The sequence below is a fragment of the Pteropus medius genome, unplaced genomic scaffold (assembly GCF_902729225.1).
Source record: "Pteropus medius unplaced genomic scaffold, Ma_sr-lr_union100, whole genome shotgun sequence".
Classification (NCBI taxonomy): Eukaryota; Metazoa; Chordata; class Mammalia; order Chiroptera; family Pteropodidae; genus Pteropus; species Pteropus medius.
The window spans coordinates 956284-980292 of record NW_024356397.1 but is presented as its reverse complement, the minus strand read 5'-3'; the positions used below and the strand labels follow the sequence as shown (position 1 = coordinate 980292).

General features: G+C 40.6%; 1 long non-coding RNA gene across 2 annotated transcripts in view; it reads left to right on the top strand.

Moving 5' to 3' along the window:
• LOC120602159 (uncharacterized) overlaps nt 1–24009 on the top strand; it is a 118933-nt gene that overhangs the window by 84686 nt on the left and 10238 nt on the right. The window contains exons 3-4 of one of the 2 annotated variants that reach the window (XR_005652646.1): nt 18498–18576; nt 20073–20489. This is a non-coding gene — a long non-coding RNA (uncharacterized LOC120602159). Of the gene's footprint in view, nt 1–18497; nt 18577–20072; nt 20490–24009 lie in introns of those variants that run through there. The other variant, XR_005652645.1, reaches the window with a different exon arrangement.

Genomic DNA, 24009 nt, shown 5'->3' with positions numbered 1-24009 from the left:
GAATTGAGCCTAAGAGATGGGAGGGTGGCTCTAGACTTACTGGGTGCAGGCCCTGCTTCCTGTAGGCTCTGTGCACATCTACTGGTTGATGGCTACTGGGAAGCAGCTCTACCCCTGTTCCATTGCAGTCACTAGTTGAATTAGACTTAGTTATTCAGGGTGAAGGTGTCCTAACCTTAAGGCTTCTGCTGTAGTTTATTGAGTAACTATGCCTCTGGAAGTTCCCTAGCTCAGATGTCTGGAATTCTCCTTCCTTGGCCCCTTCTAAATGCAGAAGTTAATAAGAGAAGACAGGAAGGTAAAGGAGAACAAAGCTTCATGAAAGGAATACATCAATAAATTTATCAATAAGTATTTATTGAGACCCTGATATTAAAGTACAATGATTTTGTACTAACTCCCAGCCTCAGATTAGCTGCAGAAATAGTGTTGTCAACTCTCATCCAAAATCTTTCCCTAATCAAGGCTGTCTTCTCCTTTATTTCCCAGCAAGACATAATTCCTATGATAATTCTGAAGGCAAAGATACATTTTCGGAAGATAAAAAAATGCTGCGTTAAGAAGTCCAAAAGAATTTATTTAATTTTTCTACTGATGTAATGAAAGCTTTGTCACAGCTCTCGTGCCTTAGCCCAGATAACTGGAAGTTGACTCTAGCCATCTAGGTGGGACCTGGACCTCTAAGTCCCTCCTAATTTTAAGATTCTCTTGTTTCGTTCCAGTCAAGCTTGGAGACCCCTGGCTCAAGTGAAGCAGTTAATGCCCCCATGGGCAGTTATAGATCCCAGACAGTTTGGGTTTTCTTTTGGAAAAAACCTCATGCAGTTCTTCTCTTGGAGAGATGGAACTCCCAGTGAGGGAAGCAGTGACCTCAGTGTTGTGGGTTTCTCTCATCCTTTCCATTTCTTTTTATCCCCATGGCTATCCTTGTAGTCCAGAATAGCACCAGCCATCTGATTGCATGTTCAGCATTCAGACCCTTCTTCACTTTTCCTATTTGAATAAAAAATTAAAACTAGGTTATTAATTCATTCAACAAACATTTTAAAGTACCTATTGTGAATCACACAGTGGGCTAGTTGCTATGGAATATAAAAAAACGAATGAGAGATAATCATTGTCTTCAAGAATAATCTAGTATAGTAATAAGTTCTGAACTGGAGTTTGTACCGTAAGAGAGGTACAGATAATGTCCAACGGGGGTCCAAAGAAGAGAGAACAAATAAAATGATGTGTATGAAAGGAATTTTTTAAACTGTAAATTCTCCATACATATAAGTTTTTAACTTCCTAAAGCAAGGAAAGGAGAACAAGATCGGGAATCAGGAGACATGGCCCTAGAGGTTGGCAAACTATGAACCAAGGCTTGTTTTTGTACAGTCCTCAAGCTAAAAATGTTTTTATTTTTACATTTTTAAAGGGCTGTATTAAAAAAGAAGAAGAAGGATGTGCAGCGGAGACCATATGCAGCTTGCAAAGCCTAAAATATTTACTGTTTGGTCCTTTACAGAAAACTTTGCTGACCTCCTAATTTAGATCAAATTTTGTCATAACTATATGATAATGGACAAACCCACTAAGGGGTTGGAGCTTATCCTGTAAATAATTGGGAGCTATTCATTGAATAAATAAGATGTCTAGATTTGGTAGCAGTAGGAGGATGAATTGGAATGGAGGTAGTAAATAAATATGTCCAGGAAGCAATTTAAATTCTAATCTAGCATCTAGAAAAACAGTAGGAGATGTAGATTTGGAGGTCATCAGCACACATTCAAGAATTGAAAATAGAATGGATGGAATTACTCAAGGAGAAGACCAACGATGGAAACTTGGGAATAGCTACTGAAAGGAAAGGATGAAGGAACAAGAAAAAAGTGAAGAAGATTGAGGAAAAGTGACTCAAGGGGTAGGAGGAGAACAAGAGTTGAATCGTATCACAGATAGAGTAGGCTGTCAAAAATGTCAAATGCCAAAGAGAGGTAAAGTGGAACGAAGAATAAAAAAAAGCCATTGGATATGTCACTGGTGACTGTGTGAGAACATTTTCAGAGTGGTAGAGTTGGGGGCGGGATGCAGCGTAATGTCTTTCGGGATATTGGCGGTAGAGGAAAGGAAGGAGACCAGCTAGTAGGCTGACGGGAGCAGATAACATCCATTTTGTCTACCATGCAGAGTAGACTATGGCCATCATCTCCCTAGCTTTTGACTTCCCAGTATGGAACTGTCTGTACCAACCAGGCAAACCTATTTCTTGTCCTCCCTGTGAGCCTTGTTTTCCTTCACTTGGGAAACTTCACCCATGCCATTTGCCTTGCTTTGAGGTTTAAGAGTTGCTTGCTTTAAGGGGTGACAGGATGACAATTCAATTTGAATTTCAGATAAACACTGAATAATTTTTAGTGTATGTCTCATGCAATATTTGGACACAGGCATCCTGTATTTTATTTGGCAATCTCACTTCCCCAGCTCTCTTAGTTTATCCATAGGTGTTTCTTCCTTTAGAATTTAATTCAAAGCTCATCTCTTCTCCTTGGCATGATGATTTAATAACACAGAATATAGCCTTTTGTAGACAAACAGATCTGGTTTCAAACTCTGGCACTCTAACATGTTGTGTGACCTTGATTAAATCTCTTCATTTCTCTAGATCTATAAATTATGTTTCAAGGCTCTTGTAAGGATTAAAGTAAACAATGTTTGGTTTCTTTGCTTAGGACTTACATATTTATATAAACCTCCCCTATCCCACAGATAATTTCTTTGCTCTGCATGCCTTCTCTGCTTAGATATTCAATTTGTACTTCCTTCATTTGTATTGCTGCTTAAATTTTCAGTCTGTGTCAGAGTCCTGGGGAGCGGTTCTTATCTGGATCATTCCTCATAGCACCTAAGGCAGGGATTTACCCACGGGGGCCTCAGGGTAGAAATAGACTGATGGGTGTGTGCTGTTTTCCTCTGGAAAAGAGCTCAAGGTCAAGTCCCTAGGGAAGCTCAAGGGTGAGTCTTCCAGCCCACATTCTCTTGCCACTGCTATGCTACCTCTGTATAGGATTTCTGAGTGGGTCGATGGTGAAGAGGGGTGTGGTAAGCCCTTTGGGGTAAGAGGTGGGGGAAGCCAAAGTAATCATTATTATTAATGTTCTTCTCTGTGACTCAGATCAATTATAAATACTGGGATTCAGAAGAGAAAATTGTGGTGATGGAATATAGGTAGAAAGGCAAAGGTCTTCAGTGGATTTTCTCTTTAATCCCCAATTCCCAGCCAGAGGACTTAACTTCCTTTGCCCAGTTTGGCTTCTCTGTCTGCCCCCAATACTGGTTAAGTGGCAAGTGTGAGGTAGAATCTGATGCTTCCTCTTGCCTGAAGCATATCTGTAACCACCCTTATTGTAATACCTATCCACTTCCTCTCACTCTAGCTGCTGGGGATATGGGTAAGCAGCCAGGTTATCTACATCTCCCAGCTTTGATTTTTATCTTAAGCCTAGGGTGGGGGAAAAATCTACACCTGACCAAACTCAGTAATAGAAGGCGGTTTTTCACCTCCCCCCACCTCTTCTCTAGTCCCCTGGAGCTTATTTCACTGGAAGGGAACCAGGTTGATGTATTTTTAAATGGCTTTGATTTTATCACCTTGCTTAATGATTTGGCACGTTATTTATTAGATGGGGAGCTTCCCAGAGGGGCCTGGCCCATTAACGTATAAATAATGTGGCAAATAGTTCAATAGAGCCGTAAAAAAAGTGATTTAGAAATAAATTGACCTCTGTTTGTTACATGTAAACGAAGGCCCAGGGTCATAATGTATTTTGTGCCCTTAAGCTGAGATGGTGGGGTTGGGGTGGGAAAGGATGAGTAGGGGGCTAGTGCAGACATTAGATTTTCTATTACAAAAGATTTTTGTCACGGTTCTTTTTTCTCCACCATGGTTGAAGGTATGGCAGACCTAATGTGGGCTGCATTGGTATGTGAAGCAGGGTGGATAGATACATATGATCCAGGGCAGCCATCTGATTGATAAGGATAGAGGGGTGGTTAGAAGTGGAGGTTTCTTTCTGGGCACAAATCCCTATTTGTGATTTTGTCATTATTGAGACGTTAACATTTAACCGAGGTATGTGGAAAGAGAAATTGATGAGTTTGAGGAACAGGAGCTTATCTGTCTTGATGTATTTAGGTCACTGTAGCGAGCACCTTAGATGGGGACACTGTCTGATTCATCTCTCCCTAGTGCAGTGCGTAACACATAGTAGGCAGTCAGTAAATGTTTATTAAACACATATCCACATATCTATCATGATTAATGGAGGCAAAGAATGGTACTGATAATTTCTGAAGTAGTGGTGGGTAAATAATGGTATAAAAGTTACCATTCATTGAGAGGTTAGTATACATTAGGTATTTTATTAATCACTTTGCATATGTAGCCTAATTAAACCCTTTAAAATGTTTAAATTGTGAAAATATGATACCTATTCATTAAAGTATATAAAATATATGGGCATTTTAATGAATAATATGGCACATAGAAACATACATGTAACCACCACTCATAAAAAAACTAACTTTGCTAAGACCCCAGAACTCCCTGTATGTTCCTCTCTGATCACAGTCACTTCTCTTTCCCAAAGGTAACTATCCTGTATTTTGCAATAATAATTTTCTGGCTTTTCATAATGATTTTAGTACCAGTGCATGCATCCTTAAATAATATAGTTTTGCCTTTTTTTGAATTGTATATAAATAGATTCAAACTGTGAGTATTCTTCTGTGTCTTGCATTTTTTACTCAGCACTTTATTTGTGAGATGCGTCCATGTTGTTGCTTGTAGCTGTAATTTGTTAATTTTCACTGCTGTACATATTTCTTTGTGTGAATATACCATAATTCATCCATTCTACTGTTGATGGGCATCTACGTCCTTTCAATTTTTGTCAGTTGAAAACAATACTGCTCTGAACATACTCAAACATGTATCCTAGTGCCTGCATGTCCATGTTTTGTAGGGTCAATACTTAATAACGAAACGTCTGGGCTATAGGATATGTAAACATTCATAGTTTACTCAGTAATACTAAATTGTTTTCCAAAGTATTTGTACCAGTTTTCACTCTAACCAGAGTATCCGAGAGCTACTGTTATTCTACCATACTTGCCAACTCTTGGTAGCCTCAAAATGTTCCAGTTTAATCTTTACAATATCCTACAAAGCTGCAATTATTATTATTCCTATTTTACAAATGATTAAACTGAGGCTCAAGGGGTTTAAGCAACTTGGTCAAAGTTATATAACTGGTAAATGGCAGAGCCAGTATTTGAACTTAAGCCTGACTCTATACCCCAGTTTGTAATCTCAATATTTACACTTGATAGATTTTGGATAAATTATATAGCAAAACTTTTCTGTACATTTAAGTTTGTTAAGCAATTAAACCTTTTTTATATATTAAATGGACTCTCCCTCTTTATGATTACTACCAACATGTGCAGTGGGGAAGGTGTCTTGTTTCATACTTGGGTGGGGAAACCATTTTAAGGTTAAATATTTAACCTTAAATATTAAATATCTGTCCGAGAACATCTAACATGGAGTTGATTGTAGGATGTCCAGAAGAAGCTTCCAGAGATGATCCAGACCACCCTTCTCTAGAGGCAGGTGAAAGATCTGTAAATAACTCAGGGGTAAGGAACTCCGCCCAGGAGCCAGAAAGTCCCAGGTTTTTTATGCTGCTTTAATTCCAGCTGATGTTTTAACTCATTCCCTCTAGTTCATTCTTCCAAAGACAACCCTTCATACATGATCAAAGGCCCCTTTTCTGGTTTCAGAGTATCTCGTTGGCTGAGCAGAGTTTCCAATAGAGTCAGGGCTTCAGGGTGTCTTTCATCCCTAGAGCTCAAAGCCTCCCACGGACATTAACCCATTAATCACCAAGCTGTTCTGTGAAGTTGAAAACTAGTCAGTGGGAGCCTCCCCCGCTTCTCAGGTCAAGAAACTGAGTCCATGACTTGTCCAGAACTGCCCAGGGAGTCAAAGTGGAGCCAGGAAAGGTGTCCAGGGAGACCATCTTCTCTACTGCCAGTGATTCAGGGCTCCAGTTTTCTGCACATTCAACAGAAAAAAGAACTCACTAGAATATGGTGAAAGTTAAGGCTAGTGTTACAGGATACCAGAATCCTTTTGGGATTGCTGAGAAAGACAGCCTTGCCCAAAGAGATGTGCTTTCTTTAAGACCAAGGCCAGGGTCGTTCATTTTTGTATCTTCAGTTGTGCCTGGTGGACACACCGTGCTTGGCATATAGAAGACCCTTAATAACTGTTTGCTGAATGAATATATGAATAAGCAAATGACAGGATGCTGAATTTGTCTCATTGATCTTGGGCTCCTCCCTGCTCCCAATTTTTCCTTCTAACACTAACATCTTTGGGAAGGGGTATGGACATGGAAAGTGAACTTTTGAGTCAAACTTCTCTGGGTGAAATGTGAGCCTGGGTGCAGTAGTGAGGAGAGGCACTTTAGGTTGATAGGCTGGGAATGGGAGAAGGGATGGGTAGGAGGCATTCCTAAGACTCACTTTTACTTTGCCTAAGAAGACCTATAAAGGAAACTAAAGTTTAAGCTTATTTCAGGAATTCTGTGAGTTTCTGGCCCTCACCTGCCAGAGTATTCTTCTGGACAGGCACCTTGACCAGTTAGTTATAGCTTTCATCCATTTTTCAGGAGACAGCAGAGCTCTGGGCCACATGACCAGATATCAATGTGAATCTTATTCCCTCCAGGTACCCATCATTTTGGTGACATTCTCAATGGGTTCTTGTTTAGGAGAAGCAATGAACATGTGTCACTTTAAAATGCTCTTAGTGTGCTCAGAGATCACAAAATCAAAGACTCTTTTAGGGCTGGAAGAAATCCCCAAGGTCACGGCTTATGCATACCTGTGTTTTAGAAGATATCTAACTCAGTTTTAGGGTGAATTAGAACAGTTAGCTTGTTTATAATGTTTGTGTGTAAGAGACTGCTTATATATATCTCTACATATGACGGTATACATATGCAAATTGGTTTAACTCTTATATGTGACAATCTCTGTGAGCAAATATACTGGAAGCAGGAAGGTCCACATTCGGGTATACCGCTTTGCTTCCTTTGCTAATGTCTCTTCTTTAGGCTTAGCACAGCCTTTCTCTACTTTCAGATTCTCCTTCCGCTCACCCTTCACTCGATGGTGGTTGGAAGCTCCTGAGGAATCTTGAGGTTGGGGTTGAAGATATTCATAACCAATTCTTCTCCTGGCATGTCTTTATCAACCACCCATCTGATTCCATCCCCATCCCTAGGCGGGCTCCCTGCATTTATCTCCCTGTTTTATGATGTCATTTAATTAGCTCACACACGGTAGTTTTATGGGACAAACATGGCCTCGTTTGCCTTATAACTGGATTTCATGGCTCTGCGGGGACAGGTCAAGAAGTCTCAGCCCTGCAGTGTTTGGAGCTCAGGAATACTGGATCTTTAGGAACCTAGGAATTTTGGGAATGGTCTGACTTGGAGCTCTATCTCCTATGAACTAGGAAAGAGATACTTCTCCCTTTTCTAGTTCCCCATCCCATAGCAAATGACTAACTCTGTTGGGGAAGTGGGAAGGCTGTGCCAATCATTAGGGTCTATCCTGAATCTGTTGCCCGTGTGTCTGTCATACTACTTGTGGCCTATAGATAGAGTGGTCACTTATAGGTCAGTTATAAAGCTCCTGAACATCAACTCTAGCAGAATGAGATATTGATAGTAGGAGAGAAACTAACATAGGGCTGTGAGCTTGAGGTTCCCAAATGAGAAAAATGGAGAGAATCTTATTCCTTTGACAGAGGACTGTGGGCCTAATGAGACAACGGGGGTATTAAAACAAACAGGGTTCATCCAGATGCTAACTAGGGAATTACGGGTTACTGTTTCTGCAAGTTTGTATTTGGAATACAACATACTTTTTTTTTTGGTTGGTTGTTGTTTTGTTAGTTGGTTAGATCAAGATGATCCGGGAAGATATCAGAATGAGCTATCCAAAACCATTCTAGAAAGATGAGTTCCATCAGATTTTCCTACATCTCTAATGAAGGAGACCCTGCTCTCTGCTGCCACGCATGACGACCTTTCGTCGAAGCAGCTTTTCTTGCCAACAGTCACTAGAATACTTACACATGCGTGCATTAGAAATATCCATAAGCAAGCTCATGATAAATGCACTATTCTTTTCTCAGCTTTAGAAAACATATTTCTCTGGCTTGGTGTCAGTGAGTAACCAAGTATGTGTGTGTGAAATCTGCACGGAAGCCAGAGATGAGCTAGAGGAGCGGTGAGGAATCTGTTTCTTTCATTTTCCCCTCGACCCCTCTGCCCCTGAGGGATGAGATTCACTCTTAGGATGTCACTCCTGCCCTCCACCTGTTCTTTTCTCCCCTCTTACTCTGGCTTCCATATTTCATGTCTTTCTCCTTGAACTGTTCCTATGTACTACTCCCCTTGGGGTCCTCCTTTTGAAATCCATCAGTCTGCTTTCTCCAAAACACTGGCAGAAAAATGCATATGAAAAGTAGCCTGGAAATGAGTCAATAATGTTTCTAAGAAAAGGGAAGCTGAGCCAAGTGTCACTCTGGACTTGGGAGGAATGTTAGGAGAGAGTAGTAATTGGGGGAAGAGCACCCTAAATTGTAACTATAGCTAAGAAGAAATAAAGTAATTCTAACCTTAGATACAGAGATTTATTTGAATATATTAATATAAGTTTAAAATGGGATATTCTATACTTCATTCCCCTTCTGGAATCATCTGGATCTCATTTTGCTTAGAGACTGAAGGTTAGACTGAATGATTCCCATTCAATTTCTCTATGGGCTTCTGTTTCTAGAATCTACCTTGTCAGGATATCTTCAGAAAATTTAGCCTAAATCCCTCTTGCTGCTCCCTGCAATACCTTATGAGACTGGTGATGCATACAATTCATCTTGAGTGTCTCCTCCTTCCTGGGAGCCTGTGACAGCACATCTTACCTGAAAAACCATTAGGCTCCAAAAGTGTTGGGACTGGTCCTGGCACGTCTTTGCCCTTCTGTGCTGTCCTATCTCCGGATGACTTCAGAGAAGGTGAGGGTGGTGTTCAATGGATGCTCTAGCCTTCCCCTCCTCTTTCTTCTGAATCGCCAATATATTTTCTCTGACAGTTTGCACAGATAGTTAAGATACCGTGTAATTACTGTTGCATTTGAAAGCCAAACATGATTTATATCCGACAAGCTCAGTCATCTTTGAGATATGTTGGTGTGTGTATGTGTATTTATGTGTGTGTATGTGTGTGTGTTGGTTATGACTTTTTGTGGCAGCAGAGTAGATATTAGGCCCTAAGCCTCACTCCCACTCAGTTACCTTCCTTTACCAAATCAAGAAACTAGAGTATACAAAGCACTGGAGAGAGAGACAGAGTCCCTATTCTCAGGAAACTCTCGGTAAGGTGGGAACTATGTGATACCCAGGATAACGACAAATACACAGACAAAATGAGATAAGGGCAGAGATCTAGGTAGTGATGGAGGGTGGAGAGACACTACTGGAAGCAAAATGGGTGACTTATGGCAGAAGACTTCCTTCAGGAGGGGTTGTGGGGTAGAGTTTGGAAAAGGTGGATTAGGACCAAAGAGAAAAGAAGGGAGGATGTCTCTGATGAGAGAAAAGGATGACTTTTAAGGTCACAGGAGATAAATTTACAGCAATAGAAGCAATTTTGCCTAGCTTAAAAGGGTGTGTCTGAATGAAGGTGTCATAAGGAAGCAGAGGGGGAGAAAGGGGTGTTCCAAAGAGCAGAGTAGTCCCAGTGCTGGTGGTGTCTCATCAAACTGCTGTAGGGAATGCCTTTGCAACACTAGGTCCAAGGTGGTTAGGAAGGTTTTCTCTGCAATAAGGGATTGGGCTTGAAAGGAGCCAGGAGCCATAGCAATGAAGAGATGAGGACAGCTTTTAGGAGCAGGAGTGAAAGACTGGAGAAAACACTACCACGGCCTTTCTGAATATTGCTTCTGAGCTTGTGACATGGGAAAGGGTGACTGGTTCTTTCTCACTTCCCTTCTAATTCCAGTAGGAGAGTTTAAATTTGAATAACAGAAAAGATTATATAATTTCCCAAAGCAAAATGCACCATTGCATTGTCTCCATGGGTTTGGGCTATGAGGAAGGAGGGAGTCTGGCTTTAAGGCAGAAAGACATGCAGGGATCGGGCTCATCTTCAGCCCTTGGGGTAGAATGGGAGTGGGGGTAGTTGGTGTTCTTAAGTTTTGCTCTCAGCGTCTCTGGCTCAGGCTTCTGTCAGTACAGACCTGCACCCCAGCCCCGCCCCAACTGTTGATTATACCCCTTGGGATGCATCATTGCTAGGAAAGCAGATGTGCCAGATGTGACATGTTTAAAAGAAAAAAAAAAATCTGTTACCTCTGAGCCTTGGGGAGAGCTGCTAATCACTGTCTTGCAGCTGCTCGTGGGGAGGGCAGGGCTGAGGTGGGCTTTGTGTCAGCTTCATACCCTTCTAGCCCTTCTGCAGGAGGACCTCCAAGCACCTAAGGAGCCAGATGTGGGAGGAGGAGAGTCAGGAGAGAAGAGGAACTGAGGTTCGCATCAAATAGAAGAGATTTAGGTTGCACAGTAGTGGGTGGGCTGTTAGCTATTTCATCTTTTCTGGTTGAACAACTTATGTAAGGAGGTGCAGGATGGGTTTCTAGGAATTCAGCTCAATGGCATCACTTTGAGCTACCAACTTCTCCTGGACGACCCCCATGACTCCTTAGGAAGCCTCCTGCTCCATTCCCCATTATTGCCCTACAGTTCCTAGTTTTATTTTCTTCTTGTCCTCAGAAACTGAGCTCAGCACTTGCGGTGTGTCTTGTCCTTTGGCTGAGAGGAGCCTCCTGAGCCTTGTTGACTGATATCTCTGTTTGGAAAGCCCCAGCATGCTTTGCTTGGTGCTTCTCCGCCAAGACTGCACTGGAGGTACTCAAATGTCAGGGCCCAGTGCTTCAGCTACTCCCAAGCTATTTCCCCATGCTGATGGGATAGAGGAACAATCTTTTGATTAGACTAGGAGGGGATTAGGAGAAGAAATCCAAGACTCTTGGATATACTAGGAAGTTCTAAGTCTGAGGTCAAGGTAAAGTCACACAATACTGCACTATGTCTGGGGAATGGATATAATTGGTTCTATGGTATCTATAATCCTTAGAAATGTAGTTGATTCTGAAAACCTCTGCTCAGATTCCTAGGAGGTGATTCTTGGTTACATCTTTGTTCAAGGTTGACATTTTTCATTTTTAAAACCAGATTCTAAATCTTCTAATCTGACCCCAAAGAAAGTGGACCTATCACCAACACTTCTAGCTGTAGGCTAACCCTAGGACTTTGATGCATATAAGTTAGTAGAGTTCTGTTGTCTCGACCTCCTAAAAGTCCACTGACTAAACCAAATCCCAAAGTAGCTCTATCCCTAACTCTATCTTTAATCCTGATCCTGAAATGAATCCTAATTTAAATGCCAATTCTAATCCTGTTTCTCTCCCCTCTTCACTGCACAGAATAACTTGAGGGGAGGAGGGGCTGAGGATAGGAGGGCTAGATGGGGAATGCCTCTGGGGAAAAGGAGGAGGAGAAGATCCAGCCAGAGCACAGCCAGAGCGACCTGGAGGAGCCAGTGTGGTATCTGGGAGCCTGGGGCATGATCTTGGTACTTGCCAAGCCATGAGTCACAACATCATTCTCCATGGCATTTTGTTGGGGGTGTGTCTGGGCTGGCAGCTGGTAAACAGGCTTGCTTAGAATGAGGTACTTCCCCTCTGTCCCTCTTCCTAATTTGGGGGAGAAGGGAGAAGTCTTCTGTCCTGCGGGTCTTTCTTTTTTTTTTTTCTTTTGGATTTCACAAGACTAAAGCAAAGCAAGAGGAAAGACTTGGCACTTTGTCGTGAGTTGCAAGGTAATCACGGCAAGACCAAATCACTGAGAATGCAGTCTTGAAGCTTCCAAACATAAGAGGTGACCTAGTCTAGCCCCCTGAGTGTCATCCCCTTCAGGGATGCTGAATTGCTCCTTTCTGCCCTGTGCCTTCTCATGACAGGGCTCAGGCTTTACTCCACCTCCCTTCCATTGTAGTCATTGCCAAAATCCAGATAGGCATCCACTGTGGCTGGATAGAGATCTTTATGGGGTAAACCTGTGCCTGTGGATGAAATAACAGCCAGAAACGCCTAGAACTTTTTCCTGAACCTGGTACTTCTCTTCAGCTAACTTCAGTCACGATGTGTCAGTTTCCTATCTGCAAGATAAGACCAGCCCTGGCCCGTACTCTTGGGGAAGGGAGAGAAGGAAGAGGACACTAAAGATTGTCTTCTGATGTTGAGGGATGATTAGGATTATTATTGTTTATTCCCTGGGGAAGCCAGACAATCCTCAGCCTGACTCTAAACATAGGTAGTTCAAGACGGTTGGTGTCCTTAGGGCTCATGGAAGCTCTACGCCTTCCTTCTCTATCCTTACCCCACATCCTACTGTAACTACTGTAGATAGGACTTGGGGGAGGGAGGGTGCCTGGTTCCTTGATGTATTCCCTCTAGGCCTCATTTTCGTGGCCTGGAGCAGAATTTACATTCCCCTCCCATCACAGATTTAGCTCCTGTTCCAGCCTCCTCCACAGGCTTTAGAGGCAAAAAGTTCTTTGAAACCAACTAGGAAGTGACAGAGGCAGGACCTAACATACAGTATGTTATGAAAGATCTCTAAAGTTCTATCTTTTGAATGACACACAATACTCCAGTGAAGCCTACCAAACTCTCAGATGCTACTACTTAGAAAAGACCAGTGTTCCAGTTTGCTGAGGATTTCAAAACTGCAGTTAGATTTAGAAAAAAGTCAAAACGTGTAAGTCAAAAGAGCGTTGGGGTCAGAGTTCCTGCCAGCTGCCTTCTTTTTCTCTCTCATAATGCTGAAATCTTGTGGTAATAATAGTAACTAATGTGTAAATGGCATTTTTACAATTCTAAGGTGTTTTTATTATAATCATACAATAATCTTGTATGCTTGGAATTCTCACCCTCATTTTATAGAAGAGGAAACTGAGGCACGGAGCACTGTACTTGTGTGATTTCCTTAAAGTTATAAAACTAGTATGTGAAAGAGTTGGCATTTGATCAGAGTCTAGAGACTATTGCAAGGGAGCTGCAGTTCTGTTTAGTGTCCAGCTATGACAAAAAGAGTTAGGGAGCCCTTTCCGAAGAATTTCCAGGGTGGAAATGAAGTCACTAATGAAGTCGCCAACGTGCTCCTAACTCATAAGGCCTGGTTAAAATGATCTTGGCATGAGGCCCAAAAGAAATGAGGTATAAAAATCTAAATCTACCTGCGAGGTTAAGGAAATATTAACAAAACTGGGAAAGAAATGCTATAATCTGCAAGCTGATAATATTTTGTTGATGAATTCTTAGATGTTCTAAGCAGTCTGTTTTAGAAGAAACTCCAGAGGCTACTCTGTCCAGGTTCCCACCTCTAGGCAGTACTTGTTAACATGTGGTTGGATGCCCAGTCTTAAAGACATCAGAAGAACAAGAACCTATGGTAGTATTTGATCCACCTGCCTGTTATTAATTTTGTCTTAGGCCTAATCAATATATCTTTTGCTACTGTCCCATGAGTTTTATATTAGTGGGAATTGGGAGTGTGGAATATCTATATCTGTATTTATATCTATCTATCTAGCTAGCTAGCTATCATCTATGTATCTATCATCTATCTATCATCTATCAAGATTTGGAAAGCTCTCTAGAAGCTTCCAGTGTAACATCCACTCATGAGTTTATAAACAGAATTCATACTTTTCAGCTTCTTCTGCTTAAATAATACCAACTCTCTTGGCCTTTTTTCCTAACATCTAGCTTTTAAATAATATTGGTTGTTCCAGGTCTCTCCGGGAGGTCAAGTTTCCAAGAATGTGAAGAGATGTTACTTCCTTCTGTTCTCAGTCAGGCTGTTCTTGCCTTTTTGTTTCATTTGTTGTCAGAGCTTCTTAACAGGAGTCCTTTCCTTCAATTCTCTTTCTTGTAACCATCCTAAACTCTTCTGCAAGATTCGTCTTCCTAAAACATGGCCCTAATAATGCCACTTTCCCACTGGTCCCCATAGCTATCTTGTCGAGTGCTTACTATGTGTCAGGCATTATCCTAAATGCTCTATATTCATCATCTAAATTAATCACTACATCAACCCTGTCTAGTAGGGACTTTTGTTTTCTCTGTTCAAGGGTGAGGAAACAGAAGCACAGAGTAATTGCAGAACTTTTGCAATGTCTCATGACAGGAAAGAGGCAGAGCTGAGATTTGAACTCAGGCACTTGTGACCCAGAGCCCATGTTCTCCCAATTCTCTCTGTATCTTTTTAAATGTATATATCATGTCTCCAGGTGGCAGGATTTGTGTTATGTGTCATATCAAGCACCAAGCACAGTCCCCTATTTAGTAATGTTCCATAAATGCTTGTTGATGATTATGATGATGGAGAAAAAGCAGTTATACGGTGAATGTGATCAGGAGGAAGGGAGAATTTTAATTGCGATTATCCAATTTGCCTAGGTGAACGTGGACTTCTGATCCATGTGGGCTTTGCTGATTCTATTCCAAGAGCTCCAACTGTGCAGAGCTCCACATTCAGTAAAGCAATCCTCTAGGGACAAGACTGGATTTAGGTCTTTGGGGAGCCCTCAGGCTGATGAAGGTGGCTCCACTCAAAGCTAAAACACAGGTGTTTTTACTAAATATGCATGACTGTTGCAGGTCTAGACACCATCCAAAAAGAGTTTGGAGGCTCTGGTTTGCTCTGACAGTAGAAGGAGGTGAAGATGGCGAAACTATGGATACTCTTTGGTGTCTCCAGCTGTTCTTCAAGTTGCATAGCCTAGTTGTGGTGCAGGGAATTCAGCTGGGCTGTGTGAGTTGCCTCCACTGTGTGGTCTCCAGTGAGCCACTCAGCAAGGCAAGGGGGTGACAGTGATGATTCACCCCAGAACAAGGTAAAGAGGCTGAGGAGACAGGAAGAAGCTCCTCACAGACACAGGGCAGCAGAACTGAAACTGCAACCAAGGTCTCAATGAACCCACCTGTATGTCTTGGCCTCACAGGGTCGGGGTGGAGAGGTGGCAAGGTTTCTGTGTCAGAATGACTCCAATCACTGGGTTGTGCCCCCCTTGCCTGCACCACCCGCACTTTGTTTAAGCGCCCTGCCCTGAAGCAAGAGCTGAGATCTCAGTTTTTGGGGAAAGAGAGATGCAGCATTGCCTGACAAATAGGTGGGTCCCCACCCCCACCCCCGCCCAGTTTACAAGCCCAGGGTGGCTCCCTTATAACACCCTTCCTCTCTTTATGACCCTGCCACAATCTTTGATGTCTTCTTCTTGTGAAGGGATGATGGGGAGAAAGAAGCTAACCTCAGCCAAAGAGGCCCTGCCCATGGTGGTTCTCAGGCGAGGGAAGGGGCTCCAGGGAGGAGGGCAGAGATTTAGCATAGGGAGCAGTCAAGTGGACAAACTGACAGCAGACATCCTTTCAGATCTATATCTCTTTGGGAAACATCAACATTATATTCACCCTCTTTCATAGTCTTAAAAAGAACATTCATGGGCTTTGAAGTGGGCTAGACCTGGGTTCTAATCCTAGATCCTCAACTTTCTGGCTTTTTGACTTTGGTCGGGCTACTTAACCCTTTGAGCTTCAGTTTCCAAATCCAAATTGAGTAATAGACTATTCATCTCAAAGGATGTCATGAGAACAGAGTGAAACATGCACATAAAGTGCCCAGTAGAGTGTCTTAGATTCAAACTTGCTCTCCTGATTAAAAGATAAGTTCCTTGAGGGTGGGGATCTCATCTCCGCATCTCTCACCTTCTCCAGCACCACAGGCTTCTTTGCCTCTTCTCCGCTTGAGTAGAGAGGCTTTCCACTCAAGCACCCCCCACCCTTTCCTCAAAAACACACACATCTCAGGATCTGTGCCGATTTTCTTTTCTGTCATCTGCAGGTACCCATCTCAAAAGCTACTTACCCTGGAAAATCCTGTCAACAACCCCCTCTCCACACTTGGCAGTTTTCCTTTGCTCTGCCATGTTCCCTCTCTCCTCCATTAAAATGATTTTATTTGCTTTGCTCCTATTCTTATCCATCTATAATTTTTATTTTATAGCTACTCTATAATGGTTTGGGGCCATCCCTACTGAATCACCAACTAGTCTTACTTTAGGATTTAATTTGGTTTTATTAAAATTACCAAAATTCTCCCTGGGCAGGTGTAGACCTGGCCAGGGCAAAGCTCTCTAGACTGTTGACTATGAGGTCCCTCCCCACTGGTAGGTTTCCAGACTCTTCAGTTTTTCATTCAGCCACAGCGGGTGAATGTTCCTGGTGAAGGCAGTGTGTGTGTATGTTTGCCTTACTTTGCCTTATAAAATCTCAGAAAATTGGTTTTCCACTCTCATTACCTTTACTTATCCACTTCCACACTTTGTTTTAGGGGAGAAGAAAATGCTCTTCTACCTTCCTTTTACCTTTCTAAATTCATAAATGGAAATTTAGAGAATTCCCAAAGTATCTGGTGTAAGTGCAGCTGAGACCAGTGAATGGACCTCAGGAGACAGGAATATGGGGAGGAAGCATGTGTGTGCAAATGAGTTCGTCTAAATGTAGCTTGAAGTGTAGATGTTTACCATTTAGCTCTGAGAACATAGGTTTACACTGCTTAGGGGAAGAGCTGTAATACTTTTCAAGTGGCTAAAGAAGCTGCCTGTACATGCACTTTGGAGTACAGACATATTCTATCAGAGGTAACTTTTGGTGTGAAATCAATGGCAGTAATAGGTGGTTTTAGTTGCTTTATACCTTTACTTTTTCTGTCAAGAGAAATGGGATAGGAGAAGCTTGGGAAAAAATGGAATTTCCATTTAGAGTTTCCAAAATATTACTATTCCCTTAAATAAAGATATCTCCAATTAAATGCAGAAATTTTAGCGCTAGAGGTGTCGAACCTAGAAACAGTAGAAGAGGAAATAGGATTCAAAGAAAATGAAAATAACACAATTAAAAAGAAACCTCCTAATGGATGTCTCATATTTACCCTGGTGGTTGATCACTGACTCTTTCCCAGGGCCACCAATACATGCAGATCCCATTGAGAGGCAGAACTCAGGCTGAACCCCGCTCCCAATTCCATGGACATCTTTGTTTTCTTCCCCTGCCCGGGGAGAGACATTTTTAGTTAATCAGAGCATGAGCTTTCCTCTGCCTTCCCCCCTACTCTTCTCCATAGCCCTAGTATCCAGGTGAGTATTTTCTCACCTCTGTCTGTATATCCATATCCCAAATATCTCCTAAGTCAGTGGTCCCCAACCTTTTGGACACCAGGGACTTGTGTTCCTATGAGAATTTAATGCCTGATGATCTGAGGTGAAGCTAAGATGGTGATGCTAGCACTGAGGAGGGAGTGGATGCAAATACAGACGAAGATTCTCTTGCTTGCCTGCCGCTCACCTCCTGCTGTGCAGCCTGGTTCCTAACAGGCTATGGACCCAAACTGGTCTTTGGCCCAGGGGTTGGGGACCCCTGTTCTAAGGAACCTTGGAAGAACCCTTCAGTGGGAAAGATCAACAGTGCACTTATTTACTAGAGAATCTTATAAAGTTAGGTCAGAGAGCTATTGGGCTCAGAATCTTTGTTTCCGGGCCTCAACTTCCGGTCGCTCCTCCCAGCTTGCTTGTTGCTCGTTGCTCTGCCTGTTGCTTTTAAGAGAAGTGGGAATAGATGTGGGTGAAAAAGAGTTAGCTTCTTACTACTGGGAATAATGCAAGGACTCTAGTTCTCCCTTCAGGATCAAATTTTGAGTCTAGAGGTTTGAATGAGAAATGAGGCCATTTGAGGTAACCTAACACTGGGCATTTGAAAATTTACATTTTCTCACCATCTTTCCTTCCCTTTTAAAAAATAATGTAACTTGGAAGAATATGATTATCCTAAAACATTTTATTTTTTAATTAAAGAGGGTTCATTATGCTACCCGTCTCATCTCGTCCCAGAGGAGGGAAACCCTGTGTTCAGCAAGTTTGCTAAGAAATAATTATAGGTTCAGATCTTCCCCAGGCCCCGAAATTCAATTAAATTTTTTTGTTTTAAGTTGCTTGCAGTCACATGGTAATAATGTATGTGTGCATGTGCGTGTTTGTGTGTGTGTGTGTGTGTGTGTTGTGGTGAAGGCTGCACAAAAGCGCATGCGCGGCCCCAGCTCTCATAACTCCTCTGGGAATGGGTTCTCAAATGTGAGGCTCCTAAAGACATCCTCACACTTCCAGCCCAATTTCTTTGGCTGTACCTATGTAAGCAGATATTCTTAACATGATAAAAACGCTTCTATGAAAGGAAACTTAAGTTTGTTTTTTGTTTGTTAGTTTGTTTTTGGCCAGAATCGCCCTGATTGTCTACCAGTCCCCAACTCCTGGGATTCTTCTCTGGCTTCTACTGAATCAGGTCAGTGTAAACAAGTAGCTCTCAATCCTCACTGTGGAACAAATCACCTGGGGGAACTTTTTAACAACAGAGATGCCTACTCTCTGATGTATAGATTCAGCTGATGTAGAGTGGGGCCCAAGTGTCAGTATTTTTAAAAAGTTCCTCTGGTGCTAATGTGTAGCCAGGGATAAAAACCACTGGAGAAATGGCAGCTATATTTGATGGCATAGATAATGTGGGAATTTGGTGATTTAAGACACTCAAACAGGGACATGAGGCCCAAATTTGATTGCCTACATTGCTCAGCTCATCGTATAGTTATTCTAAATAGTGTAAGCATAGGGGCAGAGTGCTTGCCTGTCACTTGTATTCAAATTCTGAGTTATATTTAAATCCAGGTGAGAACAGGAATCCATAGTTGCTCCTTATCTTTTTTCACATTCTAACAGAGTGGGCAGTTCTATTGTAAGACTGTCTCTATTTACTTAAAGACAATTATATTCCAGGAGATGGGGCAGTATATATGGGTTCATTTCGGCCACTATTCACCTTTCCCCCAGTTTAAAGAATGTAGCTAAAAACCCCCAGGCCTCAGGGCACAAGTCCTCCTGGCATCTAGGAATATAGAAAGAGGGAGGGCAGGATTATATGAGGCCAGATTCTCAACAAATAACAAACCAAAATAAACAGATTTAATAAAAATCTAATAAATGAATTAATAAAATAAATAACATAAATGTACCTATGAATCCCCATGTATCTCAGCATATGAACATATATAACTATATATAATAGTGGCTTACATAATATGTGTGTGTATGTGTGTGTGTAGATTTAAATAGAGTGGTATATAAATATATTTATATAACTACATTAGCCTTGTGAGGCATGGAGGTAATTATGCAGCTATCTTGGGCACATATTTTGAAAATTGTAACCATTTTCATATTTTGACTGAAAATTTCTCCTGTATCCTGATTCTTCCAAGTATTTAGATTTATAAATCTTGTATATATTTCCTATTTTGTATACAGATGTTGGTTGTTATCTATGTTAACTTTTTTCAGAGGGAGAGTGTGAATCTGTGTAGATAGCCAAAGTGGAAAATTCAGACTCAAATAATCTATTTTGGGGCTTCGATAATCTGTGTTTATTAATTATATGAATCTGGTCCTAAAATCTTCACTTATTTGGTACTACACAGATATGGCCCCTAAAAAGTTGATCCAGTTAAATACACTTCCTTTTGCCTTTAGGATGCAGGTGTGGGTGAATAGCTAATAAGACCTATTGGGTCCACTTTCAATTATCTGCACTCTTGAAGGGAGGAAGAGTAGAAAACTATCTAAGAAATAGCTAAGAAAAAGAATTTCAATTTGTCTTTGTGATGAAGTCAGAATCTCCTCTCTCACTCTGTCCTCTTCTCTCAAACACGAGCACACGTGCAGGTGCATGAATGCATGCGTCCGTATACACATTCACCTTTTGTCAAACTGACCCTAATTTCTTTCTAGGTTGGACTGACAACAGCTTTATGGTCCACGAAGGGAAGAAAGCAAACCTAAACAGTCTCCAGAGACAAGAACAGACTAGCACACATTATCTGCATAGTAGATATGTGCCAACGTATGTAGATATACTTTTGTCCCAAAAAGGTTCGACAAAGAAATTGTTTACAAATCACTACAAAATCCTTATCTGAATTCTATGACATTCTGAGGTTGTATCTGGAAGTAGAATAGATATTGAAACTGTGTCTCCCCAAATTGCTTCCAAGAGCTGGGGCTCAGAGTCACACAGTGGACAATGGGGAATGGGAGGGAAGCTGTCCACTGCCATCTTCCCATCCCCTGTGGGTAGTTCAGGCTGAGTCGACTACAGAGGCTCCCAAAACTCCACTTTACAGGTCCATTTATGATGATTTTTTAATGAAAAAGAATATGAATGAGTTTTATTAAGATCCCTCTCTCTTTGGGTTGGCTCATCAACAACTTAGCTTTAAATATACATCTCATTGTCCTAACTGCTTCTTTTAACTTGGCAAAATCAAAACGAGGCCTATGAGGAGAAGAAAACAACTTGGCCATGGAGAAAGACAGCCCTGTTTGAAACCAAGATTGACTATTCATAGATGAAATAAAATAAAAGAGAGTTTTCTGAATTGTTTGGTCTCAAACAGATGATGAGAGCCAGAACTTTTATTTTATTCATCCTTCTTTCTCCTAGTCCTAACTATCATACCCTTCTTGTTGAATGAATTGATCAAGGATTTATTAAATTTCTTAAAATGCAGTGACAAAAGCACTGTAATAAGAATCAAAAGGTCTGGGTTCTGGTCCAGGCTCCACAACTGCATTTTGTGACTTGGCCCTGTCACTGCTTGTCAAGAAGAAATTAGGGGGAGATCCTGGGCTAATTTCACCTCCCTGGTTAAATAAAACTTACTGTCCCTCTTCCAATATATGTATAATACATAAGAAATAAAACTAAACTTTTATTTCTATAATCCATTCATTGGCTCTCTATAATCTTGTCCTTTCCCGATTTTCTGTGAATCTTTTAAAAAGTATTTTAAGTTATTTGGGTGAGTATTTATAACTCCAAACTGGTTTTTTTTTTTTTTTTTTTTTGCAAAAGTTAGGGAAGGTAGACTACTACTGAGGAGGCCGGAACCTGGAGAAAGTGAAATAATATTAAAGAGCCCATTTGGCTTAGTTCTGCCGGTGCTGAGAAACAGTTTAAAACCACCCTGTGCTTAGAGCAGGCAAGGCCCAGGGACCTCATTGTGTTTCACTCCTCTGCTTGAGTCCAGCAGAGCGCGAGACTGGTGGCTGAAGTGTCCTGACCTGGTTGGAACAGGAGGACTTGCATCCCTGATGATCGCATTGCCTCTTCTTTTTCTTTACTGTAGGCCAAAGAGAGGAAATAAACCTAAACGTTCTAGGTCTAATCAAACAACTCAGTGTTCAAGCTGAAGGCCTAACCCTTCTCACAGAATTCTTTGCTCTTGGCCTCTGGAACACTTAAACTCTCACTTACCTCAGTTTTCCTTCCTGGGTATAGTAATTCTTGCCCTACTTACTGTTCAGTGTACTTTTCTTTTATGGTACTTACCATGATTTGTATTTATATTTGATTAATACTTGTCTTCTTAACTTGACAGTAATATACATGAAGACAGGAACTGTTTATTTTCCTTTCCATTTAATTCCCAGCACCTAATACAGAGCTTCCACATAGTACGCACTCGATAAATACTTCTGATTAAATGAATGACAGGTATTGTCAGGATCAAGTGAGAAGAAGTATTTGAAATACCTTAGAAAAGATGTACAGGTGAAATGTGTGTAAAGCATTGTTTCTAGTTAACTAGATTCTAAGTTCCCTGAATTTAGGAACCAAGTCTTATGTTCTTTATTTCCCATTCAAAAAAAGAGAGTACTTTTTACATAGTAGGTGCTCTGTAAATAATTATGCTTATTACTATAATATTTTTTAATTATAAGACTTGCAATAAACAGTCCAAAGTGAATATAAGAAAAACAATTCCATTTACAATAACATCAAAAATAATAAAATACTTAGGAATAAATTTTAACAAAAGAAGTATAAAACTTGTACTCTGAAAAGTACAAAACACTATTGAAACAAATTAAAGAAGTACTAAACAAATGTGAAAACATCCCATGTTCATGACAATACTTCCCAAATTGATCTATAGATTCAACGCAATACCTATCGGAATCCCACTGGATTCTTTGCAGAAATTCACAAGCTGATCTCAGAATTTATATTGGAGCTCAAGGGGCCCAAAATAACCAAAAGAATCTTGAAAAAGAGAACAAGTTTGGAGGACTCACATATCCTGATTTTAAAACTTGCAAAGCTACAGTAATCAAGAAAGTATGGTACTGGCATAAAGAAAGACATATAGGTTAATGGAATAGAATGAGAGCAAAGTATAAACCATCACATTTATGGTCAATCGATTTTCAACATGGATGCCAAGACAATTCAATGAGGGGGAGTGGGGGAAATAGTCTTTTCCAGTGGTACTGGACAACTGGATAGCCACATGCAAAAAAATTAAGTTGGACCCCTACCTCACACTATATACAAAAATTAACTCAAAATGGATTAAGACCTAAATGTAAGAGCTAAAACTATAAAACTCTTAGAGAAAAACATAGGTGTAAATCTTCATGACCTTGGACTAGGTAATGATTTCTTAGATAAAGGCACAATAAGAAAAGAGAAATAAATTGGACTTCAAAATTTAAAACTTTTTACTTCAAAAACACCATCAAGAAAGTAAGAAGACAACTTGCAGAATAAGAGAAAATATTTGCAAATCATAAATATGATAAGAAACTTGCATCTAAATACATAAAGAAATATTATAAATCAATAATAAAAAGACAAATAGTCCAATTAAAAATAGACAAAAGATCTGAATAGACATTTCTCCAAAGAAGATATACAAATGCCAATAAGCACATGAAAATATGCTCAATGTCATTAGCTATCAAGGAAATGCAAATCAAAATCATTAGAATGGCCATAATAATTATAAAAACAAGATAATAATAAGTATTCATGAGGACTGGAAAAACTGTAACCCTCCTACATTGCTGGTGGGGAGATTAAATGATGCATCTTCTTTGGAAAACAGTCTGGCAGTTTTTCAAAATGTTAAACCTAGAGTTATTGTATTATCCAGAAGTCCCACTCTTAAATATATACCCAAGAGAAATGAAAACAAATGTTCACATAAAAACTTGTATATGAATGTTCATAGCAGTTATTCATAATAGCTGAAAATGTCCAACGGCTGGATAAATAAAATGTGGAATAGTCATGTAATGGAATATTATTTGACAATAAAAAAGAAATGAAGTACTGATACATGCTACAATGTGGATGAATCTTGAAAACATTATTCTAACAGAAAGAAGTCAAACACAAAAGACCACATATCACATGATTCCATTTATATAAAGTGTTCAAAGTAGGTAAGTCTATAAAGTGAGAGAATAAATTAGTGATTCCCTAGAGCTAAGAGTGTTGGGGGTAGGGGAGAAAATCGGGAACTAATAGATATAGGATTTTTTGGGGGGTGATGAAAATATTCTAAAATCAGTTATGATGATGGTTGCACAACCCTGTGACTATATTAAAAACCATTGAGTTGTACATTTTACTCTTTTTTATTATTTATTATTTATTATTATTTATGCCTACAGCACTTGGTCTTGCTAGATGGTCTCCCATCCAAGTACTAACCAGGCCCGACACTGCTTAGCTCCCAAAAACAGGCATTGGGCTTGTTCGGGGTGGCATGGCTGTAGACTGAGTTGTACATTTTAAATAGGTGAATCATATAGTATGTGAATTATATCTCAATAAAGCTTTTATTAAAAAAAGAAAATTACAATACAGTGCCTGCCCTTA